The 9,563-nt window shown below is 47.7% G+C and overlaps 1 pseudogene; it reads left to right on the top strand.

Moving 5' to 3' along the window:
* Positions 1-4,421: 4,421 nt before the first annotated feature.
* LOC123152829 (disease resistance protein RPM1-like) lies at positions 4,422-9,563 on the top strand (annotated as a pseudogene).

Here is a 9,563-nt window from a genome sequence, read left to right as displayed (position 1 = left end):
ATGAATATCTCAAAGATCATCATATATGTCCTCGATATGTTATAGTTCATCACAAAGCTCTAGCAGCTTGGTGGTAATGACTTCGGAGAAACATCATTATCTCATCTGAAAGATCAACTCCCACTCGATTCAAATGATTGTTGTACTCAGACAATCTGAGCACAAGCTCAACAATTGAGCTTTTCTCCCTTAGTTTGTAGGCTAAGAAAATCGTCGGAGGTCTTATACCTCTTGACGTGGGCACGAGCCTGAAATCCCAATTTCAGCCCTCGAAACATCTCATATGTTTCGCGACGTTTCAAAACGTCTTCGGTGCCTCAACTCTAAACCGTTTAACTAAACTATCACGTAGTTATCGAAACGTGTATGTCAGATGTTCGCAACATCCACAGACAACGTTCGAGGTTTAGCACACTGAGCGGTGCATTAAGGACATAAGCCTTCTATGAAGCAATGAGGACAATCCTCGGTTTACGGACCTAGTCCGCATAATTGCTACTATCAACTTTCAACTAAATTTTCCCTAGGAACGTATCTAAACAGTAGAACTAAAGCGCGAGCTACGATATAATTTGCGAAGACCTTTTGACTATGTTCAGGATAATTAAGTTCATCTTATGAACTCCCACTCAGATAGACATCCCTCTAGTCATCTAAGTGATTACATGATCCGAGTCAACTAAGCCGTGTCCGATCATCACGTGAGACGGACTAGTCATCGTCGGTGAACATCTTCATGTTGATCGTATCTACCATACGACTCATGCTCGACCTTTCGGTGTCTTGTGTTCCGAGGCCATGTCTGTACATGCTAGGCTCGTCAAGTCAACCTAAGTGTTTCGCGTGTGTAAATCTGGCTTACACCCGTTGTATGTGAATGTAAGAATCTATCACACCCGATCATCAGGTGGTGCTTCGAAACGACGAACTTTCGCAACGGTGCACAGTTAGGGCGAACACTTTCTTGAAATTTTAATGAGGGATCATCTTATTTAAGCTACCGTCGTTCTAAGCAAATAAGATGTAATAACATGATAAACATCACATGCAATCAAATAGTGACATGATATGGCCGTCATCACTTTGCTCCTTTCAATCTCCATCTTCGGGGCTCCATGATCATCATCGTCACCGGCATGACACCATGATCTCCATCATCGTGTCTTAATGAAGTTGTCTCGCCAACTATTACTTCTACTACTACAGCTAACGGTTAGCAATAAAGTAAAGTAATTACATGACGTTTATGTTGACACGCAGGTCATAAATAAATTAAGACACCTCCTATGGCTCCTGCCGGTTGTCATACTCATCGACATGCAAGTCGTGATTCCTATTACAAGAACATGATCATCTCATACATCACATATATCATTCATCACATCCTTTGGCCATATCACATCACATAGCATACCCTGCAAAAACAAGTTAGACGTCCTCTAATTGTTGTTTGCATGTTTTACGTGGCTGCTATGGGTTTCTAGCAAGAACGTTTCTTACCTACGCAAAACCACAACGTGATATGCCAATTGCTATTTACCCTTCAAGGACCCTTTTCGTCGAATCCGATCCGACTAAAGTGGGAGAGACAGACACCCACCAGCCACCTTATGCAACTAGTGCATGTCAGTCGGTGGAACCGGTCTCACGTAAGCGTACATGTAAGGTTGGTCCGGGCCGCTTCATCCCACAATGCCGCCGAATCAAGATTGGACTAGTAACGGTAAGCATATTGAACAAAATCAATGCCCGCAACTACTTTGTGTTTTACTCGTGCATAGAATCTACGCAATAGACCTAGCTCATGATGCCACTGTTGGGGAACGTAGCAGAAATTCAAAATTTTCCTACGTGTCACCAAGATCAATCTATGGGGTCATCTAGCAATGAGGGAGGAGTGGATCTACATACCCTTGTAGATCGCGCGCGGAAGCGTTCAAGAGAACGGGGTTGATGGAGTCGTACTCGTCGTGATCCAAATCACCGATGATCCTAGCGCCGAACGGACGGAACCTCCGCGTTCAACACACATACAGAGCAGCGACGTCTTCCCCTTCTTGATCCGGCAAGGGGGGAGGAGAGGTTGATGGAGATCCAGCAGCACGACGGCGTGGTGGTGAAAGTAGCGGGATTCCAACAGGGCTCCGCCAAGCGCTGCGGGAGGAGGGAGATGTGTCACGGGAAGGGAGAGGGAGGCGCCAAGGCTTAGGTGCGGCTGCCCTCCCTTCCCCCCACTATATATAGGGCCAAGGGAGAGGGGGGGGGGGCACAGCCTTGGCCCTTCCTCCAAGGAAGGGTGCGGCCAGGGAGGAGTCCATCCTCCCCAAGGCACCTAGGAGGTGCCTTCCCCTTTTAGGACTCTTCCTTTCCCTTATCTCTTGGCGCATGGGCCTCTTGGTGCTGGTGCCCTTGGCCCATATAGGCCAAGGCGCACACACCTACAGCCCATGTGCCCCCCCGGGGCAGATGGACCCCCTTGGTGGACCCCCGGACCCCTTTCGGCACTCCCGGTATAATACCGATAATGCGCGAAACTTTTCCGGCGACCAAAACAAGACTTCCCATATATAAATCTTTACCTCCGAACCATTCCGGAACTCCTCGTGACGTCCGACATCTCATCCGGGACTCCGAAAAACTTTCGGGTTACCGCATACTAATATCTCTATAACCCTAGCGTCACCGAACCTTAAGTGTGTAGACCCTACGGGTTCGGGAGACATGTAGACATGACCGAGACGACTCTCCGGCCAATAACCAACAGCGGGATCTGGATACCCATGTTGGCTCCCACATGCTCCTCGATGATCTCATCGTATGAACCACGATGTCAAGGACTTAATCAATCCCGTATGCAATTCCCTTTGTCCATCGGTACGATACTTGCCCGAGATTCGATCGTCGGTATCCCAATACCTTGTTCAATCTCGTTACCGGCAAGTCTCTTTTACTCGTTCCGTAACACATCATCCCGTGATCAACTCCTTGATCACATTGTGCACATTATGATGATGTCCTACCGAGTGGGCCCAGAGATACCTCTCCGTTTACACGGAGTGAGAAATCCCAGTCTCGATTTGTGCCAACCCAACAAACACTTTCAGAGATACCTTTAGTGTACCTTTATAGCCACCCAGTTACGTTGTGACGTTTGGCACACCCAAAGCACTCCTACGGTATCCGGGAGTTGCACAATCTCATGGTCTAAGGAAATGATACTTGACATTAGAAAAGCTTTAGCATACGAACTACATGATCTTGTGCTAGGCTTAGGATTGGGTCTTGTCCATCACATCATTCTCCTAATGATGTGATCCCGTTATCAACGACATCCAATGTCCATGGTCAGGAAACCGTAACCATCTATTCATCAACGAGCTAGTCAACTAGAGGCTTACTAGGGACATGGTGTTGTCTATGTATCCACACATGTATCTGAGTTTCCTATCAATACAATTCTAGCATGGATAATAAATGATTATCATGAACAAGGAAATATAATAATAACCAATTTATTATTGCCTCTAGGGCATATTTCCAACAGGTACCCCGTCCCGTCTAACCCTGACACAGACGACCGCCGGGTCTATCCCTTTGATTTTCGCTGGACGTAGTTTGACCGGTGGACCTTTTCACCTTGTTGTCATAGCCCAGCCATAGCTACACCCCCAACACAGTCCCGGCACAACCCACCCCAAGATTCCCTCTGCGTCGGCCCGACGTGGCCGTTTCCCCCTTCCAGGGCACGGCGGCATCGACGCCCGTGAGGGGGGAGGGGGCACACCGCAGAGCCGCGTGCCTGCGCCTGCCACCACGTTTCCACAACCGTAGAAGGGCCGACTGCAACACCTGGCGGCATTGCTACCCCCCACAGGTACCCGGCCCGTCCCGTCTAACCTCTCCGTGACACGACAGAAGAAGGCCCGTGTGGGGGGCAATCGATATATGTTTTCTGTACATTTAAGTTAATGAAATTAGTATTGGAAAAAAATAAAAAATAATAAGAGAAAATACAAAAAATATAAAAATATTATTAGAAATCTATGCCTGCGGCAAAGCCGTCGGCATAGCTATGGCCACGGAACGGTAGAGCCCTGGATCGATGACGTGGCGTAGGGCGGGGATCAATGACGTGGCAAAAACCATGGGCCAGGCCTATGCCGACGGCCTAGCCGTCGGCATAGAAATGCCACCCCACGGGACCGGCGAACGACGCGGATCGATGACGTGGCGGCGCGGCGGATCGATGATGTCGGCATAGCTGTGCCGACGGCCACCGTTAGCCCGTCGGCGTAGCCTGACGCCGTCAAACTGCCGTCGCCGCCCGGGTAGACGGGCCCACGCGATATGCCGACGGCCTGCTCTATGCCGACGGCCCCCGTCGGTATATTCGGAGAAACGCCGACGGCTTATCTATGCCGATGGCCCCCGTCGGCATAGATGGTTATACGCCGACGGCTTTAGTTGGGCCGTCAGGGTATGCCCATATATGCCGACGGGGGCCGTCAGCAAAACAAGTTTTTCTGGTAGTGAGATCGATGGCCTAGCGGGGCTCTACGGCCCAATGTGTGCATAGTTGCGGGGCTAGGTGGTGGCCACCGAGCCGGAACGGTGGTTGTGGCCAGGGGGCCATGTCCGCCGTCCACTCGAGGGTGGTGACTCCATTTCGATTGATCCTCCCAGTTTCGGCCCCTTGGTTGTCGGACGGGAGATGCAGACAAGGTTGAGGTGTGTTCGATCCATAGAACTCCATGTCGGTCGGCATTGTGCTGTGAGTGTGCTTGGTTGTGGGTTCTTCGGGACGCTGAGGCGGCGTCCTCGGTGGTGGTCCGCCATTTCGGCCTTCAGCAGGCGTCTTGGCGGCGGTGGTAGTCTCTTTTCTGGTCGTGTGGGCGGCAGAGGATACGGCTTTGGGCGGCCCTGGTGGTGCTGGTGATGTCTTGGCAGTGTCGATTCCAAGATCAAGCTCTAGAGGCTTGTTTGGTGGCGGCATGTCTCCCTTGGAGTGTCGATTCCCAGATCAAGGTCTAAAGGCTTTGTTTGCTAGTGGCATGTCTCCCTTGGACTGGTGCTCGAGAGTCCTCGTTGTGACGAGGTTGAGAGGCTCCAGGCGATAGCCCTCTGCTTTGGCACCAGCGATGGCGATGCCCGTGGGTGTCGCATCCCTCTTGGGGGTGTCGGTGAGGTACCTCTTGCTAAGACATGGCTTCAGGTGAAAACCCTTGACCGGTTTATCGGTCTTGGCGGCGGTGACACGCTATGTCGCCTCCCTCTTGAGGGTGTCGTCATGGAGCCCAGGTTCCTCTTGGGCACCATGCGGTCATCGGCGGACATTTTCAGATCCTACCTCGAAGCTTCCTCGGTGTTGGCGTGGACGAATTCACTTGTCTCCTACTCTTTAAACGGGTCCTCGTTGGTTCCTCACGTGGTCCTCGTTTTCCTCATGCAGGCTCCGGCTCCACGATCCGGAGTGGGAGGGCAGGGGGTCCTCTCCGGCGGAAACTTCGTGTGAGTGGCGAAACGAGATCCAGCGGTTTTCCTTTTTTATCGAAAAGGGGGGGCTCCCCGGCGGTCTTCCTTGGCGGCGAGTCTTCTTCCTTGTTGGTAGTCTAAGTTGCTTTGTAGTAGGGTGTGGTCTCTTTGGTGTTCATGCTTTTTTTCCTCTGCTTTGTAAGAGGTTCTCCTCACCACCATGTATCGGTTTGGCTGTGTTGCTTTATATATAAAGCGGGACGGAAGCCTTTTTCGATAAAATCTGTTCAAGCTGGTGCAGGTTTCTCCATAAATTCTTGTTTGTGTGTGTTAGAGCTGTATAATGCAATTGAGCATCGTTCTACGTTTCCTTCTGAAGCGTTGTCTGATTTGGCAGGTTTATGAAAGACGAGCTAGAGACGATGCAAGCATTCCTATTGGTTGCTGAAGAAATTAAGGAGAAAGACGTGCTACTGAAGGTGTGGGCGAAGCAAGTAAGGGATATGTCCTATAATGTTGAAGATTGTCTTAGTGAATTCATGGTTCATGTGGCAAGTCCAAGCTTGTCCCGAAAGTTGATGAAGCTCAAAGATCGCCATCGGATCGCTATGCAGATCCGTGATCTCAAATCAAGAGTCGAAGAAGTGAGTAGCAGGAACACACGCTACAACCTGATTGAGAAGAACCAATTCAGTAGAACTATCGATGAGAGGGATTCTTGCATGGAAGATATCCGTAGCCATTCATAGTAACATCAATGAAGCCGAACTTGTGGGATTTTCCAATCCGAAACAAGAGTTAATGAAGCTTATAGATGAGAATGCCAACAATGGCCTTGTGCAGGTAGTCTGCGTGGTCGGCATGGGTGGTCTGGGTAAGACTACTCTTGCTAAAAAGGTTTACGAAAGTATAAAAAACTTTTCATGTTGTGCTTGGATCACCGTCTCACAGTCATTTGTTAGGATGGAGTTTCTCAAAGTTATAATTAGAGAACTTTTTGGCGATGAAGTATTGAAGAACCAACTTGAAGGGAATGCAGTGCGAGAAGAGAACCTCGCCAACTATCTGAGGAAAGAGCTATTTGAGAAGAGGTACTTTGTTGTTCTTGATGATTTGTGGAACAAAGATGATTGGAATTGGATCAAAACTATTGCTTTTCCTATTGGAAACAACAAAGGTAGCCGGATAATGGTAACAACACGAGATGTTAGCTTAGCTGAGGAATGTATCCCTGAATCTTCTAGGCCATTTCTATACCACCATAAACCCCTAGAAACAGAAGATGCCTTAAATTTGCTACTATTGAAGAGTAGAAAAAGTAAGGAAGACATGAAAAATGACGAGGATATGAGGAAAGTAATTCCTAAGATAGTTAAAAAGTCAGGATGTTTACCCCTAGCTATACTCACTATAGGAGGCTTGCTTGCCACCAGAGCGGTTAGTGAGTGGCAAGGTATTTATAACCAAATCCCCTTAGAGCTAGAGCAAAACAGAAGCCTTGAAGCAATGAGGAGGATGGTAACTCTGGGTTACAACCACTTGCCTTCTCATCTTAAGTCATGTTTTTTGTATTTAAGCATATTTCCGGAGGATTTTGAAATCAGAAGGAGGCGTCTGGTAGAAAGATGGATAGCCGAGGGGTTTGTTATAGCCAGGGATGGGGTCAGCATCGAGAATGTTGGGAACGGTTACTTTAATGAGCTAATCAACCGAAGCATGATTATGCCATCAATACCCAACATAGAAGGAATTGTGAAGAGCTGTCGAGTTCATGATATCGTTTGCGATGTCATGATCTCAATTTCTAGAGATGAAAATTTTGCATGCTCAACTTGGGATAATGCAACGGGCATAGTAGGAGATAACTTCCGCCATGTAGCATACCTGGGCAATTGGAGCCCAAATAAAGGCTTGGACTGGAATCATGTCCGATCATTAACTGTGTTTGGTGAGAGACCTGTGAAACCGGCACCTTCACTTTGTTCGTCCGACTTTGGAATGCTTAGGGTATTGGATCTATGTGATGCACAATTCGATATCAAACAGAAAGATATCAACACCATAGGGTCGTTGCGCCATTTGAAATATGTCCATGTTGGGTCTTTATATGAAGGAACGTATATTTACAAGCTCCCAAGAACAATAGGGAAACTACAAGCCTTAGAGACTTTGGACATAAGACGAAGTTATGTGACATCACTACCCACTGAGATCACTAAACTACAAAGCCTTCGTAGCCTCCGGTGCAGCTACATGGGATCCAATCTACCTTTATACTTCCTTTACCCCACGCTCTGGTCCATCTCCACATTCTGTAGGCCTTTTCTCTTCACTCATTTATTTAGTCCGGATGAGCGTCCAGACACTATGATGCACATTAAAATGGCCTGGACTGGTCGTTTGTCCAACTCTCGAGGTGTGAGGGTGCCCAAAGGGATCAATAACCTAAAGGAGTTAGAGATACTAGAGATTGTGGATATTGAACGGACAAGTAGGAAAGCAGTTAAAGAGCTCGGGGAGCTTATAAAGCTTAGAAAATTAAGTGCCGAAGTAGGGGCAAGCAAGTAAAAGAGCAAGATACTCTGTACATCCCTTGAGAAGCTCACGTCCCTCCGCTCTCTTTGTCTTTGTGTGGATGGTACTAAAGATTGGAGAAGCGATGTATCACTCAAGTTTTTGCATTCTATTTCCTCCCCTCCCCCTCTCTTGAGGAAGCTGACTTTGGATGGAGATCTTGGGGAGATGCCTGACTGGTTTGGGGATCTGGTAAATTTGGTGAAGATTCAGTTAGAGACGAGCAATCTGAAAGATGGAGATAAAAGCATGAAACTACTAGGCGCACTGCCTAAGCTCATGCTCCTTCGTCTTGATCGGGATTCTTATGTTGGGGAGAAGCTGGTTTTCAGAGCAGAAGCATTCCTAAATCTCAGGAGAATTGATATTTCGGATCTGGAGCAACTGAGGGAGTTGGTATTCGAGGAAGGCACCTCGCCCCTGTTGCAAACGATAGAAATCAAACGCTGCAGTTTGCCATCGGGGATTACTGGTATCAAACGCCTTCCAAGACTCAAGGAGATCGATCTGCAAGGTACTAAAGTTGCCAGGCTTTGTGTGCTGGAAGGTGAAGTCAACGCACACCCCAACCATCCCGTGCTGCGACTTTCCTCTGAACGTGGCTACCATGACCTGGACGACAACAAAGGATCCAGTGCACAACTAGAAGCTACAGAGGAGTCATCCGTTCAGGGGCTTGCAGCGGGAGAGAGCTCACAAGAGGCGGCAGTGCCGATGACGAGCGACAGGTATGCTACTAATTTCTCTTTTGTTCAAGCAGTAAGTAGGAGTAGCTACCAGCTGAGATGTTTCAATTCATCTCTCCTTTTATTGTCTCTTACAGCGACGATGATCTGCGCTGATATATGCCGGCATCGAAATCCAATTATAGCACCATGCAACTTCACCCAAATCGCCTGCATATATCTATTTGCAAGGCTGCAACCTGCAGGTGACTGTTTTTTCTATGTCCATGGTCTTGTGCTTAGGTTTTCCTTTCAGCTTATATTTCCCCTGTTTTTTGTACAAAATATATGAAAATAGCACTCTCTTCTTTAAACATAAACCCAAAATTATTAGGCCATACAATCTGCACTGTAAGTTGTTGTTACCTGCCGTCTCCCAACAGAACTACTAGTTCTTTTTCATATGGTCAGTTTGGTCTCTTAGACTCTCACCATTACCAATTGGGCTACATCCTCTTGTCTTTTATAATTGAATTTGAAGCACCACTTTTGTTTACACACTTTACAGGAAGTTAGGATTTCTCAACCTGGGGCATGCTGGAGCATGGCATGATTAAGCTCATGATGCACTTAATGAAAATTATTGCGGCGCACTACATAATTTTCTGCTGAAGGTTCTATATTAGCACGGACAAAGCTGGAGGAAGGTATAACCGATGGAAGGTACCTCGTGTTCCTCCTGTATTTCCGCGCATAAATTTATACGATAGAGAGAAATTAGTGCTCACAGTGTGGTTAGCATTTCCAAATGTCAGGAATCTTGATATTGATGAGCTGGAGCAACTCTGGTAG

The sequence above is a fragment of the Triticum aestivum genome, chromosome 7A, assembly GCF_018294505.1.
Source record: "Triticum aestivum cultivar Chinese Spring chromosome 7A, IWGSC CS RefSeq v2.1, whole genome shotgun sequence".
In the NCBI taxonomy this organism is placed as follows: domain Eukaryota; kingdom Viridiplantae; phylum Streptophyta; class Magnoliopsida; order Poales; family Poaceae; genus Triticum; species Triticum aestivum.
This window is presented reverse-complemented; position numbering and strand designations above follow the sequence as displayed.